Source organism: Aedes albopictus, chromosome 1 (assembly GCF_035046485.1).
Source record: "Aedes albopictus strain Foshan chromosome 1, AalbF5, whole genome shotgun sequence".
NCBI lineage: Eukaryota > Metazoa > Arthropoda > Insecta > Diptera > Culicidae > Aedes > Aedes albopictus.
This window is the reverse complement of record NC_085136.1, coordinates 134,558,161-134,583,010: the sequence shown is the minus strand read 5'-3', so window position 1 is coordinate 134,583,010 and position 24,850 is coordinate 134,558,161. Positions and strand designations below refer to the sequence as shown.

The window sequence follows — 24,850 nt, the reverse complement described above, 5'->3', positions numbered from 1 at the left end:
CTGTGGTAAGCTCATTAAAATGTTGATTCATCTAGATGTGGAAGATTCGATCGCGCTGACGATTTTCCATCACGATGAACAATATTTCCGAAATAGACAATATTTTGTGCATCCTAATATGAAAACCGAATTGGAAGTGAATGATGCTCGATTGACACCACATTTCACTACAGTTGAGGTCCCACCGCCCAGGTGGAGAATAAATGCCCTAAATTAAAAACATTTAATTCGTTTTTCGTGAATCGAAAACTCTGCCATACATAACTCATTAACTTAATGAGGTAATTTGTGTCTGCGGGTGGTCACTGAATAATTTCAATTAGTGCAAGCTCCGCTTTGAATATGTGATGGACGATACTTTTATTCCGCTTGTTGAATGCAAATGTTGGTGATATGAGCATTACACAGTTTTTCACCCCCCAAAAAAGACGAGTTTTTTGCAAGTAGTAATAGCTTTTCATCACGCTTTCATCCATTTATTACTTTTTCCTGGCAAACTGGGAATTTAATAAAGTTACAGTTGTCATGTTGTTGGGCGTGGAGTGGTATGTGACTTCGCACCATCGTACCGCACCGGTGGGCATCCAATTTGCGTATTTTTCTCATTATTGGAAGCGAATTCCAATTTTCCATTGATACGAAATTGATACGCCGCAGAGGGGACCGTTCGGTTGCCATGTAAATCAGTGTTCAAATTATTATATTCTTATATTTTTCCAGATGGATAGGTGGCGAGTCGATCCACTTTTTGGGGGATGTAATATTTCTTGCAAGCAAGCAATTCAAATATTTGATTTTTGTTGGTGTGTTATTTAAAAGAGCCAACATTTTCTTTCTTCACAGGAATGTAATTGCAATAGAATTTCCGTAGTATATTGAATTCAAGTAACTAAAAACCATCTTAGACATCATAAGATTAACTTTTTATATAATTAATTTAAGTATTGCTAGAGGTAGGGCTAGAATGCATCTTGTAATTCAGAAATTTGTGGGAGACTTTCCGGTAAAATCCCACAAGAAATGTCTGAAGGAAATGCTGTAAAAATTTTGCAAGAATCTCTGGAGAAATTCCTGCAAAAATCTCTGGATGAAATCCCGCAGGAATCTCTAGAAGAATTCCAGCTGGAAACTCTAGGAGCAATCATGCAGCGTTTCCTGGGAGAATTTCCTGAAAATTCTTAGAAACATACCTGAAGAGCTTTCAGAAGAAGTCGTTGATGAAATTCTTGAAACAATTCCTTAAGGTATTTCTGAAAGAATAGAGTTGTCTCTGAAGGCAATTGTTAAATACATTCTGTACAAATTTCTGATGGAATCCTTGGAGAAATTTTTGAAGTTATCCCAGGAGGAACAGCTGGAATCCTGTAGGAACTTCTGAAAGAATTTCCAGAAGAATTTCCCGAAAAGTTTTTGGATGATTTCCTGAGGAAATGCCAATGAAAAATTTCTTGATGATCTTCTAAAGGAACTCCTGAGCCAATCCCTGAGAATATTTTGAACAAATCTCTGGAGAAATTTGTGAAGCGAATCGTGGAGAAACATCTGTAAAAACTATTTTAAAACCTGACAGAACTTCTAGGAGAGTTTTATTTTGAGAAACTCTTTCTTTTTTAGCGTAACTCTATTAGAAATGCCTGGAGGAATTAGGAGGGGGATTTGTTGTGAAATTTGTGGAGGAGTTCTTGTAGAAATCATAGCAAAAATCCAGAGAAATTCCTGAAACTAGGAGAAACCATAAAAAAAATCATGAGACTTTTTTTTTTTTAATTTTTTGTTCGTGAATTTTTGCCATTTCTCAAACATTGCCGACAAGCCTCTTCGTTGCGACAACGCTGCCGATTGTGACTAAGATCGGCCCGATGCTGCAGAGAGCGAAATGGTCCAGTGCGGTATCTGCCGGCGGTGGTAGCGCTTCGGGTGCACTGGAGTTGGCGATAAGGTGAAGCAATTAATCGTCAGGTATGTCTGCAAATAGTGTTTGGCCAGACAGGAAACGTCTAGCGGAGGTGTCCTCTTCGTCCCAATCGAGGAAAAGCGTAAATCGAATGGTTCGAAGGCGAGTTCTAAAGCACCTTTGAAAAAGGGAAAAGTTGTTCCTAATCCGCCTAAAAGTGTAATCTCCAGCGTTCGGGCAAAGTTATTGGAGGAAGAACTAAAATTGGTCGAGAAAGAACAGCGGTTGATGGAGGTGGAGCTTCAAAAGCAGGAGTAGATCAAGAAGCGGCAATTATTTGAGAAAGAGCGTTAGTTGGCAGAAATACGTTGCCTCGCCAAAGAGGAAAGTCTCATCCGTGATCGAAAGATGCAGGAGGAGCTAGAACTGAAGCGGAAGCAGATGCAGGTCCGCAAGGAGTCCCTGGAGAAACGCAGTTCATTATCCGGCAGGCAGCGTCGATGAGTAGCAAAAGCGGTTCGATTCCGGACTCGCATGAAAAGGTGAATAAATTGCAGAGTTCGCAGAAGAATGTTGGAGGATTGAAAGGACGAAGGACGACAATAACGACGATACGCAGTCTGTTCAGGATCAGGATCAGAACCCATCAGGATCCACTGGACGCTTCCGTCACTCAACACTTCAATTTCCCGATCTCGGTGCGCTATCAATCCAGCCGAATTCTCCGCGATATCCAAATCCACCAGCTCCAGGGATACGGAGCGGTCACGATCCACACGCACTCTCCACACACTTACGCAAGTTCAAATTGCCGCGCAGCAAGTTCTCGGAAAGGATCTTCCTACCTTCGGAGGAAATCCTGAGGACTGACCAATCTTCATCACCAATTCCGAGCAGTCCACTGCCACCTGCGGAGAAGCTCTCGGAACCACTCGGATGCGGAAATCCTGGTTCGCCAGCAGCGGTGTTTGAAGGGTAGCGCCTTGGAGTGCGTGCGCAGCCGGCTGCTACTACTAGCAAATGTGCCGCACGTTACCAATACCCTGCGCACACTTTATGGAACACCAGAGCTTTCGATTAGGTCACCAATGAAAAATATTCAAATGTTTGGACTTTCGGTGCAGAATCTGGTGGACCACCTGAAAGCCGCCGAACAGTTAGAAGGTTCGAACCCGATATTGATGCAGAAGCTCGTGTAAAAGTTGCCTGGATCCCCGATTGGATTGGGCTATCTAAAAGAACAAGAAGCAACTAGCAACATTGAAAACTTTTGCGGATTTCATGTTGGGATTAGTGACTCCAGCGAGAGAAGTGTCATTCGAGCTTCCGACACTGGGAGCTACATCGAGAGGCGATAAGCGGAAATCTAGGGACATCGGGTTCTTTCATACCCATGCTACTGAACGAACCCCTGCATCATCTGGTGGACCATCCGTCGGCACCAGTGCCAAAAATCGGCATCATCATTTCAAAAGGGCGTAACTGCTTTTACAACCAATCACTTCTCACAGAGCTGTGCATCGTATATCATTCATCTTACGCAATTCACATCCATTAAACGAAAGAGGAGGATTTTATCTTTCTATTTGTGCCAGTGGATTGCTCGGGAGGGATGAGATACGGTCCACAGCTTTATCAGAAGGCATTGGTTGCAAAAGCAGTTACGCCTTTTTGAAATGTTGGTGCCGAAATAGCAAACTCTGCGTAGCGTGCGGCCAGACTGGACACCGAGTAGCAAAATTCAAGAGTGCGTTCAGCAGAAGGGATTATGTTGCACATGCCTGAATAGTCACGGCAAGTGGCCGTGCCGCTCTTGGAATGGGTATGGAATTCAAAAATGTAGGCAAAAATACAATACTCTTCTTCACACCTCTCCGCTACCGGGAAATATCGGAGTGTCTGCGGGTCACGTATCGTCAGAGGGTTGCAAGTGGCCGCGTCGGTTCTATCTACGCTCTACTGGAAGAGTCCGTTAGGAAGCAGCTTGGGACCAATGGTCAGCTAGAACCCTAACTCTTCAGTGTACCGGGAACGTGAAGCGAAAAGAACCCACATCACAGTGCGTACAGCTTGAGATCTGCGGCAAAGGTAGCATCACCTGGCATAAGCTGGGTCACTTAGCTTGTCCTACCCTCACAATCGTTCAGACATGGAGATTTGGCGAAACGTTTTCCTCACCTGCAAGGTCATCCACTAGAATACTACGAGCTCGTCAAATCCAAGTTTTTAATAGGGCTAGACAATCTACGGTTGTGTGTTCCGTTGAATCTGCGTGAAGGGGGACCAAGAGATCCAATCGGTGCAAAATGTAGGCTGGGTTGGATAATCTATGGCTGCATCCCTGGTCAACCGTTTCGAACGGCCATCGTTAGCTTCCATGTCAGTGCAGTTTTGGACGCCGATCGCGAGCTAAACGAGCAGCTTCGTGATTATTTCACCTTGGAGAATGTGGGCGTATCAGGGGCACGTAATAATCCGGGATCCGAGGAAGAGAAGCGAGCCCAAAAGCTTCCAACGGATACGAAGCGGCGGGTGCCGGTTCGATCCGGCTATGAAGCCGGACTATTGTGGAGAACCGACAACCCCAGTTTTCCTGACAGCTACCCCATGGCCGTACGTCGTTTGGAAACGCTGGAGTGGAAACTTGTAAGTAAACCAGAGCTAGAGCGTCGGGTGCAAGAACAAATCGTGGAATATGTGCATTAGGGGTACGCGCACAAAGCAAGTCTGTCCGAATTGACTTCAGTCGATGCCGAACGGGTGTGGTACCTATCCCTAGGATCTATTACTACCCCGAGAAAGCATGCTGCGGCAAAGGTAGGCAACGTTTTCTTCAACTCCAAGTTACTCAAGGGTGCCGACTTGCTAACATCTCTTGCAAAGGTTCTTAGCCAGGTTCGCCAATTCCCCATCGCCGTTTGTGGGGACATCATCGAAATGTTCCATCAAAAAAGAATACGCACTCCCGATAACCAGTCCCAACGATTCCTGTTCCGCGACAGCCCAGTGGATCCGCCTGTTGTGTACGTGTTGGACATCGCAACATTTTGCTTCACGTGCTCTCCAGCCTCTGCACAATATATAAAGAATCTCAAAGCCGAGGAACATTCTGGGGAGTATCCGTGAGCAGCGGCCGCAGTCATGAACAAACACTATGTGGACGACTACTTGGTTACCTTTGAGACCGTCCAGGAAGCGATCTCGGTAGTCAACGAGATGAAGCTTGTGTATTCCAAGCATGATTCCAAGGGTGGATTTACACTGCGGCACTTCTCATCCATTGAAGCGAAATATATGAGCATATTCGGAAAGCGAGCCAAAACGTTTGGACATGGAGCGGGAGAGTAGTCGGAAACAGTGCTGGGCATGCAGTGGATTCCTCACGAAGATGTGTTTGTGTACGTTTTAGGCCTGAGAGAGGACCTGCAGTACGTACTCGCCGAAAACCACATTCCCACCAAACGTGAAATCTCAAGAGTGGTGATGAGCTTATTCGACCCCCTCAGGTTCTATCGTTTTTCTTCGTGCACGGTAAAACCTTGCTGCAAGACGTGTGGGCTAAAGGTAAGGTATGGGATCAATAGATACCAGACGACATCACAGGCTGGTGGCAGCGATGGTCGAGTCTCTTCAACCAACTGGTCCAAATTCGCATGCCCCGATGCTATTTTCTCACGCTTTTGCAACCAAATCTTGACAGCATTCAACTTCATCTGTTCGTTGATGCTAGCGAGGCAGCATACGCCTCCGTTGCGTATTTCCGGTTGGAGATAGGAAGTGGCATACAAGTCGATCTCTAGATTCGAAATGAAGGTGGCCGTTCTAGGAGTACGCCAGAGTACGCCTGATAGAGACCATGGATGTATCCAGAACCAGCACAAGTTTTCGATTCATCGTCGTTATTGTTGGAGCTATTCTAGAACGGTACTTGCGTGGATACGCCCTAAGGATCACAGGCGTTTTCACAAATCACGGTCCGTGTCGGGGAAATCCTGAGTTCAATGGAGCAAACCGAATGGAAATGGATGCCGACAAAGCTCAACGTAGCCTCCAAGTGGGGGGCCGGACCACACTTGGCAATGAATAGTCCTTGGTTGCAGGCACCAAACTTTCTTCACGATACCGAGTACAGTTGGCCACAACAACGGCAGATAACGCCAACGACTGAAGAATTGCGGACTGTTCACTCCAACTTCGCTTACTTCGATCCGATCTTTGACTTTGCTCGCTTCAATCTTAGGGTGCCGTTATAGTTCCGCGTGAGAGCGAGAGTGCGCGTGTGCGAAGCCGCAAAAAAGAATATCAACAACAGCAAATCCACGAAAATCCTTTGGACGCGCACTCTCACTCTCACTTTGAAGCGGCACTATGTCGGCGCCGTTAGATAATTAATACGACGAGACTGTGACGCCCAACCATTTTCTGTTGGGTAGCTCGTCTGGTTCCAAATCCCTTCCGTTGCTTCTGGATGTCCGCTGAACACTTTGAAGCTGCTGGGAGTTGGCCAGATTTATTCTCACGAGTTTTGGAACCGATGGCTAAAAATATCTTCCAGTCATCACGCGAGGCTTGAGGACGTGAAAGATATTGAAGTTGGAGACTTAGGGCTAGTCGTCAATGGGAAAGACCAGCTGTAACCGAGGAGTCATCACGGAAGTCTACCCTGGGTGGGACGGTAGAGTACGACAGGCGTTAGTGCAAACGTCCACAGGGGTCATCCAAAGAGCAGCTTCCAATCAAGGTGTACTGGATGTTTTGGACAAGAGTAAACTTGCTCGGATACGCCTAGTGCTTCGGATTGACAACTAGGTTTACGGGGAGGGGTATGTACCGACAAGCCCCTTCGTTGCGGCAACGCTGGCGATTGTAGTCATACCCATGGTTCTCCAGTGACAATCGTTTGAGTGAAGCAATAGAGAGATTGTCACTGATCATGAGTTGCAAGAAACAAACATCATAGTTCAGTGAAGAGAATTGTCTGACAACAGAGGCACAAAACAAGCAACAAAGAAGGTGCGACGATTTCCTACTGTTAACAGATAATGACATGATCTCGAACATTTTTCTTGCAGACAAAACAGAAGCTGAATTTGTTGCGTAATTTTCAACTCGTGAATAATCAATTATTACTAACCCAAAGTCGAAACTGTTTGATGATAGATCTTCAGCAGAGTTGCAGTGTTTACCGACTCGAAGTTACCGTTCAAAAATCGCAATGAAGGCTTAAAAATCTCTAAACTCGTGGTGTACGATGTTTATCCTTTGGGACAAACTTATGTCACATTGGGTGGATTGTCGCAACAAATACAGGTTGCGACATTGTCATTATTGTTGCGCAATGGTTGAATTTTGATTCACTGTCATGGTTGGTAGAAGAAATAAACATCATAGTTGTCGACTCCATAGCGTGATTCTTTTGCAATATCTTTTCTTTGAATTCTTTCAATGGTAAAACAATATTATACTTATATGATTAGTTAATCTTAAATTGGCCTATTTGTAGTTGTAACTCTAAGTCCTTTATACATCTAATCTACGGGAAGCGCACTTAAATGAAACGTTCTAAACAGATCGTTGTTGGTAAGATTTAGTTTTCAAGTTCATGCAGGCAAAACTAATGAATTATGTTTGATTATAGAGACGATATCTAATTTGGGAAGATCACGTCGTCCTTCTTCAGTTGATTTGGGTCATTGTAATATGTAATATGGTATGCGGCAAGGTATGCGGAGTGCGAGAGTAAGCCTCGGCATCATAAAATAATTCACCCTCACTTGTAGTTAGTGAGCACAAAACGCGAGTGTGTTGTGGATTGGCATCTAAGCCGAAAGAGAGATGGGTTTGTGAAAAAGGAGTGATCATGGTGTGGTTTCGGAGTCAGTTTGGCTTTCAATTCCGCAGAATCGTTACTTGTTCTGTGGCTTAGTTGGTTAAAGCGCCGGTCTAGAGAATACGGAGTCGTGGGTTCGAATCCCACCAGAACGCGATTTTTTTTTCATACATTTCATCTCTCAATTTGTGAATAATCAACATTTCGTGCTTTCTAATTACAAGTTTTTTCAGTAAGTTTCAGACATACCAGTAAATCTGGTAATACGCCAGTAAAGGGATATATATTATTGGGCACCATAGTGTTCGAATGAGTGTAATCAGTTTCGTACCTTTTAATTCCGCCCTATGTTGCTTATCCTTCCATAGGGCGGAATTAAAAGGTACGAAACTGATTACACTCATTCGAAGAGGTTATTCTGCTTAGAGGGTTCGAAAAGACGGTACAAGACCATAGTGTTATTTTCTCTGAAATTCCTCAAGGAATTCCTCTTGAAATTGCACTAGGGATTTCTCTCATCTCAAGCTGAAGGAATTACTTCCATGATTAGAAGTTCTAGAAGATTCTACTTAAGAGGCTGCCGATGTGTGCTTCAAACGTATGCCAATCCGCGTAATGACAATTTAAAATAAAGCTGTTAGTACCTATTCAGATTTTTTTCATTGAACATTCGAAAACTGGGATACGATAAGATACAAAGACAGCTTCAGTTACCAATTGCGAACAATGCTGACTCGAAGTCAGTTAAGAGAAGACCATATCAAAATGATTGTTATAAGAAAAACAGAGAGACTTCTGGGATATTGGAAAGAAAAATAACCAGATGAGCATCATCCAGCATTAACCATCTTCATTCCGGTGAATACGGTAGCGAACCACTTGGGCAGCGGCCGGTATTTTGGGCACTATTCGCTATAACTCAGGCAATTCCAAACTAATTGATTTGAAATTTTGTACACGGCTAGATACTATACGTATCTCATCGCGTTCCAAAAATTGTGTCAATAGGTTCAGAATTGGCTGAGTTATAGCAGAAAAGTGCCCAAAATAGGACGCCTGCCGAGATGGTTCCACTTCCCTGTGTAAAGAAGTCACTTTTCGATTTTTCAAGAGCACAAACACGAAGATTCAAATGACCGTTTGAGCTTAAAAGCTGATCGATTGGTGGCCCGCAAATCATCATTTGAATCTTCAGATTTGTGCTCTTCAAAATTCGAGGTGTGGCTGCCCTCATATCTCAAAGTTTTCATTTCCATTCCTGTGAGGTAGAACAGTAATGTTCAATGAGAAACCACCATCGACACTCCTCGTGAAAAAAAAATCTATCACGAACAAAATTGTATTCCTTGCCAATGAATCCGCGTATTTCACTCATATATTTCTATGAAGATTGAATGATTCCCGGTGGGCGATGCAATCGGTTATGTTGCAAATTGTGTAATCGTATTTGGAGATTTTTTTTCCTCGCGATGGGTGTCAACACCATCGATGCTGATGGTGTGTATCACCACATATGCTTGATTGACAAAATGCAATCATGTTTCGGTTTTGAGCGATGGAAATTTAATTAACTATCACGCCAATTGACAACGAGATGAATTTACCCGTTTTTTTTTCTCGATGTTAAACTTTAATCACGCCACGACAGTTCTTCGGAAGAAGTAAATTAAAATGATAATTATGAAAGAAGGCGGAATAGGGGCACGACGGGGTAAGGAGGGCATCTCCTCCCATCCCATCTTCCAAAGGCGGGCGGGGCGGAGTTGATTAATGGAGGGGACATTTTTTGAATGAAACTCATCGTTGCCGACGACGTCGTAGAGGCGCAGCCTCGGAGGAAGCACTTCGAATACGATTGAACGATTGCGTTGCCGCTGCGCAGCTATGGAAAATTATGATTATCTCGCGTCATTAAAATTAATTAAACGAGGACTGCGAAATGAATAATTTTCCAATTAGCATCGGATGGCGGGGTAGCGCCCGACACAATGCGTTTTGTCCCTACGCCGGTCGGTGGTGCGGTGTAGTGCTTCGTCGACATTGTCACTGATTGTTTGTGATCGAGCAGCGAGGAAACGGATGGATGTTGACTTTGTCAATTTTAAAGTGAGACTTAATTAATATAGTTTGAGATATCCATCAGTCGTTAATTTTCCGGGAATTATGGCGTCTAGGATTGTCACATTAAATGTTGAGGAGGATTGTTATGATATAATTAATCAGATGAAGACATGGCAGTTAATTTCTGCAAACATGAAACATTTTGTTAAAAATGATAGCTTGGAAGAGAAAGGCTTCCATTTAATTGATTCATTTTGATACGTTTTTGCTTCTGGCATCTGATAAAATTACGTTCAATTCTGTATATACATTCAAACTGAAAAATTGAATGATTTGACAACAATTTGTCTCTTGGAAATAATCTTTCCATTGGAACTAATTCCACATCTTTTGCAATTTGTCATAGATTCCAGTTACATTTTAGTTTTCCTTGGGGACACATATTCAATGCATAATTGAATGTCTCATTCAGAAAGTCTGGCCAACTTTTGTCCTATTGTTGCCAGAGGCTAACTGCTTCGTTTTGTACTCGAAAGAACTCGAACTTGGGATCATCATCATGGCAGTGAACTATGACTAAAGTAGAATACATAAGCAAAGTTTCAGCTAACGGACAGGCTCTAACAATGCACCGTACACCCACACTTCTCATAGTCAACATTGCCTCTTTCTTTTCAAGTTTGACGCTAGGCTAAAATGTGTGACCAATGAGAAGGGTGAAAAGTAAACACACAATTTTAGTTTTGTTTCCCTTCTGAGCTTGAGCGTGTACATCACAACTGCCGTGCATTGTACAGCATGTGTGATAAAAATATGGAAAACACAATATTTCCTTTAACTTGCTTGATTGATAAGGACCGTAGTGGAAACTGGTTTGGTAGTGGAACCTTTTTTTTTTTTTGAAATTTCAATATAATCTTCCTGAAGGGTTTCACGGATTCCAAGGAGGTTTCAAAGCTTGAGGAGGTTCAGGAAATTCAGATGCGTTGCTGGAGATTTAGTGTGCGTTTCGAACGTTTTAGATGGGAACTCAGCCGGCCTCGTTCCCAGCTGACATCAGCTGCCCAGTCCACGTCGCCTTAATGCCAAGCGTCATCGTTTCAAGTCTGAGTGCAAAGAGAATACTGCTCTTTGTGAGGACTGCGGTAGCTGGAAAGCATAGTCAGTCAGTCGATCAGGCTAAGGCCGGGGTGACCTCTGCTGTACATAGTAGCCGTCCCCATTCCGCTCGGTCCATGGCTGTTTGTCTCCAGTTCCGTACTCTGCGTAGGGTCCGCAGATCGTCCTCCACTTGGTTGATCCACGTAGCTCGCTGCGCTCCACGTCTTCTTGTACCGGTCGGATGACTCTCGAGAACCATTTTAGTCGGGTTGCTATCCGACATCCTGATTACATGACCCGCCCACCGTAGCCTCCCGATTTTCGCGGTATGGACGATGATTGGTTCTCTCAGCAGCTGATGCAGCTCGTGGTTCATTCGCCTTCTCCAAGTTCCATCTCCCATGGGGCAGCCCCCCGCTTGCGAGTCAGCCACGTAGTTGCCGGCTAAGAATAGGACTACTAACCCCAATTCAAGGTGTCAAGCGACCCGTGCCGAGGAATGAGTGATCGAGGGGGTGAAAAAGATGCTCGATCTTTAACGGAGCCTGTGGGGCACCTGGGCACCCCCCACAGTAAGCTGTCCCTTACCGCGTTAATGCAGAGCTCTGGCGTGGTGGACATTCTTTCTCGTGCAACTCGTAGGAATACATTATAGCATAGCATAGCATAGCATAGCCGACCGTACACATCCTGGGGTGGCTGTCGATAGAGAAGTTTAATGCGCCAGAAAAGTTGCCTGGGACTTGACAAACCTTTCATTTAACGAACTCTCGACACCTGGCCAGGTCCTTACGATCAGCGGGGATGGGGAGGAAATGTTGATTAGATATCTACTCAGAATATGTCCAAGAACTTGGCCCACTTCATAGATATCTGGAGTTGGAAATTGGATAGGGTTTAATGGGATGCTTTCCTTGGCGAAAAAGCAACTCGTGGGAATACATTATGAGCAAAAATTCTAAAAATATCAACATAGTTGGAAGTAGTGGTTCGATCAACCCCTTCGCAAGAAGCGGGTTGATGAGGTCTCCGACAAGGAGAAGTGAGGAATCAGGTGCTGGAAGCTGCTTACGTAGCTCAAGCGTGGGAGCTCCTGTCCACTCCACGGCAAGCCAGCCGGCGGAGGTCATGGACGGAGCGTGGTTGCTGAGGGCCATCAGCCAAGAAGTAGGAAAAGGACGGCCCGCATTAGAGGTTGCTGAGCACCAGCTTGGCAAAATCATCGACTTTGCGACAACTAAGTCGAATATAAGCATGGACCTGAAAACGGCCTTGCTTAGACTTAGAGTGTCTGTCGATGAGGCCAAGCAGGAGCACGCGGTCGCGTTGCTGGCTGCTGCAGCGGCGGAACCCGCAAAGGAGAAGGCGTCGAAGTTTACACAAACGGAGGCCTTCGCCTTTGCAGGTAGTCCGAAGAGTGTGGAAGCGAATGCTCGTGACAAACGTGACAAGCATTCGCAGAAGCGGGCAAGGCAGCCGTCAGGTGAGGAGCTGTCTGGCGACGCCCGCAAGGCCAGGCGTATAATAACCCCGAAAGCCGGTGGTAATGCCGGCAAGTCGGACCCCAGCCAGGGTTCCCGGAAAGCTGGGAAGGGTGGGCCTGAAAAGGCTAGCCCGTCCCGGAACGATGGGAACAAGGGGTTGTGACCATTGGTGGACCCTCAGCAGCCACTGAGCAGGGCGATCCAAGGAGAGGACCCTCCTTGGACAAAGGTAGAGCGGAAGAGGAAGAAGAAGGTGAATCCGCAGGTAGAAGTGCAGGACGCCAAGCCAAGGCGTAGGAGGGCAGGTGCCAGGCGCGAGAAAGGCGACGCTATCGTCATCAAGACGGAACAGTGTAAGTACTCGGACGTCTTGAAGACGATGCGAAGCGACGCCAAGCTTGAGGGTCTTGGAGCCGACGTGCGCAGTATTAGACGTACTCGTACGGGCGAGATGATCCTGGAGCTGAAGCGCCAGAAGGAACACAAGGGCGCCACCTACAAGAGGCTGGCAGAAGAGGTCCTTGGTGAGGGTGTGCAGGTGAGGGCTCTGACACATGAGGCGACTCTGAAGGTCAAAGACATTGACGAGATCACCGAAGTGGAAGAGCTCGTCACGGCACTGCGGCAACAGTGCGATGTGCAGGTGGCCGCCGCAGCCGTTAAGGTACGGAGAGGGCCAGCAGGGACACAGATAGCTTTGGTTCAGCTACCTGTGGCGGATGTTAAAAAGTCCGTTAAAGTATTGAGTATAAAGGTGGGCTGGTGTGTATGTCACCTGACATTCCACGAGCCACCAGAGGTTTGCTTCAGGTGTCTGGAACCAGGACACAAGTCGTGGGACTGTAAAGGCCCCGACAGGCGCAAACTGTGTAGGCGATGCGGCGCTGAAGGTCATAAGGCCCAAAGCTGCACGAGTCCGCCGATCTGCATGATCTGTACCGGAAAAACCTCGAAAAACAGACATCCGATGGGTGGTCCAGGGTGCCCGGCCTTTAAGAAAGCCGCAGTGAACGACAAATCACAGTGCAGGTAACGCAGCTGAACCTGAACCACTGTGATGCGGCTCAGCAACTGCTTTGTCAGGCGGTTTCTGAGTGGGAGACGGATATCGCCATCATTTCGGACCCATACCGAGTACCCGCCGGCAACGGCAACTGGGCCTGGGCCAACTGGGTGAATACCCCGTTCAGGAGTTGGTGTCTACTACCTATGAGGGCTTCGTGGTCGCCAAAGTAAACGGGGTCTTCTTCTGTAGCAGTTATGCGCCTCCGCGGTGGCCGATCGAGCAGTTCACGCAAATGCTGGACCGCTTAACGACCGTGCTAACAGGGCGAAGGCCGGTGGTAATAGCGGGCGACTTTAATGCCTGGGCCGTGGAATGGGGAAGCCATTTCACGAACCAGCGGGGTCAGATCCTGCTAGAAACACTGGCCATCTTAGATGTCGACTTGGCTAATGTCGGTACCAAGAGTACCTTTAGTCGAAACGGAGCGGAGTCAATTATTGACGTGACCTTTTGTAGTCCTGGCCTAACAAGTAGTTCGAACTGGAGAGTAGATGATGGCTACACTCACAGCGACCACCTGGCGGTTCGCTACAGTATCGACTACAATAACAGCAGACAGCGGATAGAAGAAGAGGCGGCTAGGCCAAGGCCAAGCCCTCGCAGGTGGAAGACATCATACTTCGACGAAGGGGTATTTAGGGAGGCGCTCCGCCATGAGCGAAACTTAATCGGTTTAGACGGCGACGAGCTGGTAGCGGTGCTCTCACGTGCGTGTGATGCGACCATGCCTAGGCGAGTCCACCCTAGAAATGGGAGGCCACCGGCTTACTGGTGGACCGACGCGATTGCGGACCTGCGCCGCGCCTGCCTACGGGCTAAGCGGCGGATGCAGCGAGCACGATCAGAGGAAGAGCGAAACGAACGGCGGGTGGTGTTCGCCGCTGCAAAAGCCGCGCTTAAGACCGAGATAAGAGCAAGCAAAAAGGCCTGCTTTGAGGGTCTCTGTCAGAGTGCCAATACGAACCCGTGGGGTGACGCGTACAGGATCGTTATGGCCAAGACGAGAGGTGTGATGGCTCCTACAGAGCAATCTCCAGAGATGTTGGAGGGGATATTGGAGGACTTTTTCCGCGTCATGATGCTAATCCTTGGCCTTCTTTCGTAGGACAGCCGGGGACTGGGGCTGGCGATGAGGAGAGGGTCACCGATGTGGAACTTGTGGGGATAGCTAAGTCCCTTAGCGTAGGTAAGGCCCCAGGTCCGGACGGAGTTCCGAACCTGGCCTTAAAAGTAGCCATTGCAGAGGCTCCCGAGATGTTCAGGTCTGCTATGCAGAAATGCCTGGACGAGGGAGTTTTCCCAGAAGCTTGGAAGAAGCAGAGCCTGGTACTATTGCCAAAGGCGGGGAAACCACCCGGAGACCCGTCGGCATATAGACCAATATGCTTGATTGACACGGCGGGGAAGGTGCTCGAAAAGATCATCCTCAATAGAATGTTGCGGTTCACCGAGGGCGAAAATGGTCTTTCGAGTAACCAGTACGGCTTCCGGAAGGGGAGGTCCATCGTAGACGCTATCTTGTCGGTTACAAAAACCGCCGAGAAAGCACTCGAGCCTAAGAGGAGGGGAATTCGCTTCTGCGCGGTAGTGACTCTGGATGTAAGGAATGCGTTTAATAGCGCCAGCTGGTCTGCTATTGCCGATGCGCTCTTGCGTCTGGGGATACCGGAGCACCTGTACAAGATTCTCGGAAGTTACTTTCAGAATCGTGTACTAGTCTACGACACGGAGGTGGGTCGGAAGTGCTTTCACATAACCTCAGGAGTCCCGCAAGGTTCCATCCTGGGTCCAGTGTTATGGAATGTCATGTACGACGAGGTGTTGAGGTTAGAGTATCCAGTGGGAGTGGTGATTGTAGGATTTGCTGACGACATTACGCTCGAAGTCTACGGTGAAACGATCGAGGAGGTAAAGTTGACTACCAACCACTCGATCAAGGTTGTGGAGGCGTGGATGCGGTCCAGGAAACTGGAGTTGGCTCACCACAAGACAGAGGTGATGGTTGTTAACAACATGCAATCGGCGCAGCAGACGGAGATCAGTGTAGGAGAGTGTACTATCCTGTGAAAGCGCTCCGTCAAACACTTGGGCGTGATTATCGACGATAAGCTTACTTTCGGTAGCCACGTCGATTATGCCTGTAAAAGAGCCTCCAGAGCTATTGCGGCACTGTCCCGGATGATGTCCAATAGCTCTGCGGTGTACGCCAGTAAGCGCAAGCTTCTGGCTAGTGTTGCTACGTCAATACTTAGGTATGGCGGCCCGGCGTGGGGCACCGCGCTAAGTACTAAATGCTACCGACGGAAGCTGGAAAGTACTTACAGGCTTATGTGCCTGAGGGTTGCGAGCGCATACCGTACCGTGTCACACGACGCTCTCTGCGTCATTACTGGTATGGTGCCTATCAGCATTCTTATCAGTGAGGACATGGAGTGCTTCGAAATGCGCGGCACAAGAGGCATACGCAGGACTGCCAGGATGGCCTCTATGGTCAAATGGCAGCGCGCGTGGGACAGTTCCACCAAAGGAAGGTGGACCCATAGGTTGATACCGAGGGTAGATAGTTGGATTAATAGGCGCCATGGGGAAGTTACATTCCACCTGACACAGGTCCTTACAGGTCATGGTTGCTTCCGACAGTATCTACACCGTTTCGGGCATGCGGATTCTCCCGAATGCCCAGCGTGCAATGGTTTAGAGGAAACGGCGGAATACGTTTTGTTCGTGTGCCCGCGTTTCCGCACATGCGGGGAGGACACAAACCCGGACAACTTGGTCCAGAGGATGTGTAGGGATGAGTTTGGCTGGAACGCCGTTTCAACGGCTGTCACCCATATCGTCTGGGAACTACAGAGGAGGTGGCGCGTGGACTCGGAGAGTGGCTAGTCCAGATGCAGTACAAGAGGTGGTCCAGGGGTTCGGAGTCGGCTTCGTAGGTCATACCGGTGCCCTGCGGTCGAGATCGACCCTTACAACGATTAAGTGGCCGCGGAGAGGAAGTCCCGGTAGCGGTGCTGTCGTGGCGTCGGTCTACTGGGTTGGATCCGAGCCCGCGGTCGGAAAGGGGTCCCCGGCAAGGGTCGGGGTAGGTGAGATCCTGCTGTCTGCAACCTACGGGTGCATTTGATAGGGCCTGAAGGGTAGTGATACCCTTCCTTACGGGCAGGTCAGATCGAATTGCACGTGGGCATCAGTTCTTGATGTCCGCTCAGCAGTAGGGCGCGGGCGACGTTGACCCTGCCCGCCTTCCGAGGACAAAGGGAGTGGCGAGGACCACTCGGGAAATTGGCTAAGCGCCAGCATGCTACCGTGATGGACTCTCCAAAGCGAGTCATCGATGTTCGTTGCTGCAGGCTACGCAGCTAACCTTGTGGGTGCGATGTGCACTAGCCCCTCTCTGAAGCAATACCTTCTTGGTGGTTCCGGAGAGACGTAGGGTTTGGTGACCATAGGAATGGTTTAGTGGGTACGAGGAGAGAGTAGTCCTGGATTTTACTTTTGTTGTAGAAGACGGCCTGTCAGACCTACACTACCCTAACCTTCTGTTAGGGTGTCTGTTGAGCAGATTATCCCCCTATGGTTTAGAAGGAAAAAAAAGTTCCATCTCCCATCTGCACTCCGCCGTAGATGATACGCAACACCTGCCGTTCGAAAACTCCAAGGGCGCGTTGGTCCTCTGCACGTAGGGGCCATGGTTCGTGCCCATAGAGGACTACCGGTCTAATCAGCGTTTTGTAGATAGTTAATTTCGTGTTACGGCGAACTTTATCAGATCGTAGAGTTCTGCGGAGTCCAAAGTAAGCAGGATTTCCTGCCACAATGCGCCTCTGAATTTCTCTGCTGGTGTCGTTATCGGCGGTTACCAGTGAGCCCAAGTACACGAATTCTTCAACCACCTCGATTTCTTCACCGTCGATATAAATTCGGGGTGGCGGGCACGGTGGTTCCTCCCTAGAGCCCTTTGCCATCATGTACTTCAGTACGTCACGCAAAAATAGGGAATTTTCGAACTCCCCCCCCTCCTCCTTTCGTACGGGTTTTTCCTATACTTAATACATTGCTTGTCACACTTTCACAAACCCCCCCTCCCCCTAGGACCGTGACGTACTTAATGGATGACCCCTTAATGACTAATCCGATTTGCCTGGCTTCACTCTTTAGTCGGATGTACGTTTCCGCTATCGTCTCAAATTCACGGGCTATAATATCAATATCATCAGCGTAACTAAGCAGCTGATCGTACTTCGTGAAAATCGTCCCACTCGTGTTTATCCCCGCTCTCCTAATTACACCCTCTAAAGCAATATTGAACAGAATGCACGAAAGACCATCGCCTTGCCGTAACCCTCTGTGAGATTTGAAGGGATTCGAGAGTGTCCCTGATACTCGAAATACGCACATCACTCGATCCATCGTCGTAGTAAACGTCGAGAGTTTTGAACGCGTGCATATAGCTACTAAGTAGTAATCCGAAGCTATATTCGCACTGCGGTATGTGCGGACATGGGTTGTATCCGAGAAGAATTTACCGTCGATTAGAATGTGGTCGATTTGGTTTTCTGTTTGATGGTCGGGTGATCTCCAGGTGGCTTTGTGGATATCTTTGCGGGGGAAGAAGGTGCTTCGGACTATCATACCATGGGAGGCTGCTTAAGACTATAGTTTTATATAATCGGTTATGTGTTTTAAGTAAAAATAATGCCCCTCATGAGAAAAATGCTAAAAACGATGTTTTCCCATATAAACTCCCATACAAACTTCAAATGAGTTTAGCACCGTCATTTGGAGACAAAACGAGTCACGATGTCAGAGGTTCGGTAGAACTTTTTGCAGATTTCTTCCAAACTGTTTATGATTCCAATCCCCCCACGGTTTCCCCAGCTGTGTTGAATAGTTTGCCATCATATGACATCCGATTTCCGTGCCCGACTTTCTCTGTCGCCGACGTCACCAACGTGTTGAACTCTGTTGACCCATCAAAGGGACCTGGCTCTGATAAATTGCCTCCCGTATTTGTTCACCGATGTGCTGCAGTGCTAGGACCACCTGTTTGTAAGATATTCAATCTCTCGCTATCGGAAGCCGTCTTCCCGGAAGCATGGAAAGTGGCTGCCATCACTCCTATCCATAAAGCTGGTAACGTTCGTCATGTTGAGAACTATCGACCAATTTCTATACTATGCTGTCTAGCTAAAGCTTTTGAAATTTTAATTCACGACAAAATGTATTTTGCTGCAAAGCCAATTATTTCGCAGTCACAGCATGGCTTCGTGAAGAACCGCTCTACAACATCAAACCTCATGGTCTATGTTAGCAAGTTAAATTCCAGCTTGGAAAAAAACGGCCAAGTCGACAGTATATACGTGGATTTGTCCAAGGCGTTCGACAAAGTACCGCACGATTTGGCGTTGTGTAAACTTGAGCGATTGGGATTTCCGAATTGGCTAATCAGATGGCTACGCTCGTATCTGAAAGATAGATCCGCTTACGTGAAGTTGAACCCGGCTTCGTCTAGTCTTTTCAACACGCCTTCTGGAGTCCCCCAAGGTAGCCATCTCGGGCCTCTGATTTTTATACTTTTCGTCAACGATTTGTGTCACCGATTGATATCATTCAATCTTATGTATGCTGACGACCTGAAAATTTATCGAATCATCAGCTCTTTGGTTGACTGTGCTGCTTTACAGCAAGATATCGAAGCGGTAGAGGACTGGTGCGTTTCTAATGGAATGACAATGAATGCGATGAAGTGCAAGGTGATCAGCTTTTGTAAAAGTCATACACCACGGAGTTTCGCATATAAAGTAAATGGCATTACACTCGACCGCGTAACATCAATCAACGACTTGGGAGTAACAATCGACAACAAACTGAACTTCGCGGAACACATTACCAAGACCACTGCTAAGGCTTTCGCCGTTTTGGGATTCATTCGCCGAAACGCAAACGAGTTCCGAGATATATACGCGTTGAAGGTCTTGTACTGTTCGTTGGTCCGTAGTATTCTTGAGTACGCCGTACAAATCTGGGCTCCACATCACGAAACACATGTAGCTAGAATAGAAAGAGTGCAACGCTGCTTTGTACGTTTTGCACTCCGAAGATTGCCGTGGAACGATCAGCTAAGATTGCCGCCGTATGAACACCGTTGCCAACTGATACGACTGGAAACATTGCGACAGCGGCGAGAATATCTGCGAAGGATGTTTGCTTTTGATATTCTCAGTAGTCGTGTTGACTGCCCGGACCTCCTGCAACAGGCGAACTTTTTGGCTCCGGTGCGTAGGTTACGACATCGTACGTTGTTCTGGACTGCATTTCATCGCACTGGATATGGGCAGAATAATCCGATGGAAAAGTGTTTCACACTTCTGAATAGTTTAGATTTTACGTTTGACTTTAACCAGAGTAGAGATAGTTTTAAAAATAGTATAAGGCAATTAACTTAAGGTTGTTCAGTCTGTACAGCTATAAGCTGAAGATGGTGAAATAAAATAAATTTGACCTAATGTTAACGGATTTAGCTGAAAATTTGACCAAAGCATCGTGGCGTCATATAGAACGAAATGAGAAGGGGGCCCATCGAACTTTTTGACATGTGGTATTTTGAGCCACGCTATGCAAAGTTTACGCATCGCTGGCCGTTATCATTTGATACGGCGTGCAGGCTGTTTCGCCCGATTACCGGTCTATACATTTCCCCTCTTCCTACCTACGCGTTCATGTCGCCGACAACGATCGATTTTCACGTCACGCGGCGAGCAACCATCTTACGTTTGCTTTAACTGCACGTAGAACGCTTCTTTCCCGTCATCGGGTCTCCCTTCATGTGGGCAGTGGACGTTGATGATGCTGTAGTTGAAGAAACGGCCCTTAACTCTCAACATGCACATCCTTGTGTTGATCGGCTGCCACCCTTGTCGCATCTTGCCCAACACTATAAATCGTGTTCCCAGTTCATTGGTGGTCCACTACATTGGTGTAAGTGGACAAAATTGTTAAACCTAACCAAAACTCCAGACACGAATGCCACATAAGTGGTAAAGTGTCTTTAATAAATATTAATAATAATAATAACCAAAACTAATGAATACATTTTGCAGTCTTCAGTGCACTACCGTACCAAACCTGTGTCTGCGTTGCTGAAAACCTGGTGATCAGTTCCCCTCGGTTCAGTCCCTATTCTGCCCCCGCTCAACAACATTGTAATAATTTAAAGAGGATCGGAACAAAGAGAGTCTCTCTTTTGAAGATTGGACCTTCAGATATGTTTGTCGCCAATTGTCAAACATTTTCATGGTTAGGCTTATTGATGTAATGATGAACGTAGATATTTACATTTATTCAACAACGCACACTGTACTGCTACCAAACCTGCTCCCAGAACACGAAAAAGCATTTAAACCCTGCAAACGAAATCGATTTGTTTCTTATTCTGGTTGGCTTTTAAACTTTCAAGAGGGCAAACAAAACACAGTCATTTAGCACACGCCCATTCGTCCGTCCGTAGTAGCTAGACACAGTAGATAGTGCTGAAAAGATTTGTCCTCCCTGGGGCGAAAAGATTGCCTTCGGTTGATTTTAGGTTATAAACAATGGGTGAAGTTTTTTGGGGGTTAGGACTTGATTGGAGCCCCTGTCGGGGCAAACACTTTTGTTTGTCCAAGAGTCCGCAAACATTTTGGGTGTTTTATAGAAGCAAGTATGACTCGATCATTATGATCGTAGTGAAACGATAGCACTGAGAGTGGCATAGTTGGCTCTAAAATGTTTGAACAAAGTTGGGAGATTCTTGTGAGCTAGCTTATGAGCTACTTTTCTATTCTTAACAAATTGGCTTATTTGTTCATCGAGGGTTATGAGGAATACGGAAAAAGATGAGATTGATTGTAGACGTTTTTGGTGGAGAATGAGTTTGGCTATGGTTCCGAGTGGTTTTAAAGCTTTGTTTTTAAACATCTTGACACAAGGACCAAGACACAAGGGCCAGGACACATCCATCCCAGGAAGCTTACTGTGAAACAAAGGGGTGTACAAAAGATGATCGTTTTTATGCATGTGATGCATCCCCGATGTACTGCAAGCATTGGTTATGACAAGAAAAATGAAAGAAGTATTCCATTCTATTATGATCCTGGGTTCTTTCAGTATATGCCTACGTAGGTGAAGACTAGACTAGATGAAACAATGTCACTTTAATGTAAATATATTTTCTCTGAATTAGTCATTTTTCAGTTTGTATTTCATTATACAAGTAATCTGTCCAACAGTTCGATTCTTCAATTTTCCAATAACATTATTCAAGTTAGTCATCCCACCCCCGTCTATTTGGCACTAAAACAAAGATCGTAAATTATCGTCTAATCGGTTTCTAATAAGCTATGTCTGTTTATCTCTCTCTCTCTCTCTCCAAACCATAACGACACGTTGTTTTTGGGCATTGGCCAGTCGTTGTAGTTTATTTTCTCGCACACAACTACACATCTATTTGGTTTGGAGGTGGCATTGCGAATGCAATGCAACAGGAATCCACGCGACGCGCCATACCGGCACGTGATTGGGCATAAAATAAACTATCGAAGCTCTTTTCCGCAAGTTTGGCCCTCCAAAAACAAACCACCGTGGATCCTGTGCTTTGTTGGGCTAACAAACACCTAAAAATGGGAGCGGGGGATAAACAGTTTTGGGAAATCGGAGCAAATGATTTACGATGAATTTATCACACGTTTTCGGCTTTTTACCGACGGAAGAACACGGGGGGCTTCGGCATCGGTCTCTGGCAAACGTGTTTTGATATCTATTTCATATGAACAATCACGGTGGTTAGGTTAGGTTAGTTTTTTTTTCGCATTTTGGCAGCGGAATAAATTATGATTCCGCGGTTCATATCGAGTGCGAGGGGGTGTACTATGTGATATTGATACTTGAAGCTGTGCGGGTTTCCGGACTTTTTCATTCAAACGCTTGCATATTATGTTTCCAGTTCAAAACCGAATTAGCGACATTTTTTCTTTGACTTCCGCTGCTTTTACCTTGCGTTAAACACAATGTCGGAAGTGGGGCGCTGTATAGCGCACAAGGTGTACAATACAGCGCCCCACTTCCGACATTGTGTTTAACGCAAGGCAAAAGCAGCGGAAGTCAAAGAAAAAATGTCGCTAATTCGGTTTTGAACTGGAAACATAATACCAGAATGGGATTAATGCACACCGTAGTTGGGTACATTTGGGGTAAATACGAGGAAGCGGTACTTTTTGTTTGTAGTGATTTAGTGCTCCATTGTCTCGATTGTAGAACCGAATTTTGAACAGATATTAGTACGAAATAATTCATTGGAATAAATTGTACCAGGAACAAGTGGTTCGGTAATTCCGGTAATTTAGACGCTAGACACAGCCACGCATCAGTTTTCATACGAGCAGACATTCACAGCACTCACACACTACGTTGGAATCAGGGAGGCGAATAACTACTTCAAGCTGGATGATTGTTGTTCTGGATAATGGTGGTTATGGATTCAATGAATTTGTTCTGAAATCGACTAGAAGGTTTTACAGGATTTTGACTCTAGAAGTGTATGGATCGGTTGGCGAGTACTAAAGGGGAAACAAGTGTGAGTGTGTTATTGTGATAGACAGCGACAGAGAGAAAGAGAGGTAGGTACACAATCAGTCGGTGGAAAATCGAACGCAACAAAGAGAAACCAGTATGTAACGAAAAATCAAAATAATGAAAACGAAAGAACGAAATCGAAACAATGAAAGAAAGGTGGGATCAAACCAAAGATAGCGAATACAGCGAGATATATAGAATATTGTACTGGTATGACACAATCGACATCGACGATAATAGTTACGGTACTGTATTGGAGGGTTTGACAGTGGTGTGTGTATCAATTTGGTCGAGGGACTAGGAGAGGAAACACAGTGATGGATGGATAAGGGTATCGTTGGTTTGAATTTTATTTCACAGGACTGTATTTGTTGTACAATAACTGCTTTGATACACGACTGAGAATAAGAGAAACAAACACACACATACAGAGACAGTGACGGCAAGAACGTGACTTATAAACACAGCGAGATTAGTTGTTTCGTTTATTGATACGTGAACTTATAAATGTAACCGATAGTTTTTACAATCACAAAATCAAAACCACAATGATGTAACCGAAAAGCGTGTGGGGTGTTAGCTCGTTATCCACAATGACGACACAGAGTGGGCCGTTGTTGGTTGGTGGATTTTTTGGTCCAATAAACGAAAAAAATGTACAACAGGAAGGCGACAGCAAGACAGTGAGAGTGAGTAGTGAGCAGAGTAGAGATATATCACCAACACATAGTCACTTCGGGTAGGTATGTTGTTCATTTACAAGTACGTACAATATCGATACAAATGGCGGACGTCAGCGGTGGCGTTCGCACTTCAACACTAAGCGTTTCAACGAATATATTTGCGACTGGACAGGAGAATGAGTTTTGTTCTAGATTTGGTTGATCATTCATTTTCAATTTGAGGCGATGTATTAGTAATACGAGGTACAATTTTACTGTAGCTTTCGGTATCCCTATTCTGATTTGCGAACGCGATCCTATCTTTGAATCTGATTTAGATTTAGTATGCTTGGAATGTCGCTGTCTGGTCCAGTCTTTGTCAAAGGTCCGATCACCTCTTCAAAACCTAACAGGCCCGTTGTACATGCTGTCGTTGAGTTGACCAGCAATCTGATGTCCTTGAAATTCAGAGAATGATGGCAATGGGAAGTTTTGATATTTTCAGGTCGATTCGTACAGTAAACAGACCTCAAACCCTGGAGCGAGAAACGGTAGCAGAGCCATAACCACCGGACCGCACGAACCTGACCTTATACACGGAGCGAACTCTTTCCCAGGAAAGTTCTCCGTGGAAATAGAAAAGACCAAATAGAAGTAATCAACCGAGTTGAACTAACCAATAAGAGATCCATGTCCTACTAGTGAACTTTAGATTTCGCTAGACTGATCTCGACTGTTCTTTTTGCCATGGAGGCGGCTGCCTAGGGGCTTGACTCCATCATTGAGTTCTTCGGAGTCGAACATATACAAGGATCTTAAGCAGGCATTGTTATGACTTTGTAAATAAAAATGGCGGCCAAGCAGGGCCATGATAAACTCATGGTAATTCATGTAGTAACAGCTGAGCACGTGAAGCTGAAGATGCCGAAGCCTACTCAGACCAAGATCCAGACGGAGGCCTTCGCATTCGCGGGTTGCCCAAACAGCACGCCAGGCTTGATTACATACATACGACAAGCAATCTCAGAAGCATGCGAGAAAGACGTTAGGTGAGGATCTACCAGGTGGCGCTCACACGGCAAGGAGGTTGTTAACCTCGAGACAGTAATGCCGACGATTCGGACTCCGGCCAGGCGTTCC

The 24,850-nt window shown here is 46.2% G+C and overlaps 1 protein-coding gene and 1 non-coding gene across 23 annotated transcripts in view; one reads left to right on the top strand and one right to left on the bottom strand.

The window, feature by feature from the left end:
- Nucleotides 1-24,850, bottom strand: part of LOC109422898 (disintegrin and metalloproteinase domain-containing protein unc-71) — a 1,549,374-nt gene that overhangs the window by 119,303 nt on the left and 1,405,221 nt on the right. The window lies entirely within an intron of this gene.
- Trnas-aga (transfer RNA serine (anticodon AGA)) lies at nucleotides 7,806-7,879 on the top strand. Its single transcript has one exon. It is a non-coding gene; the product is annotated as a tRNA-Ser (tRNA).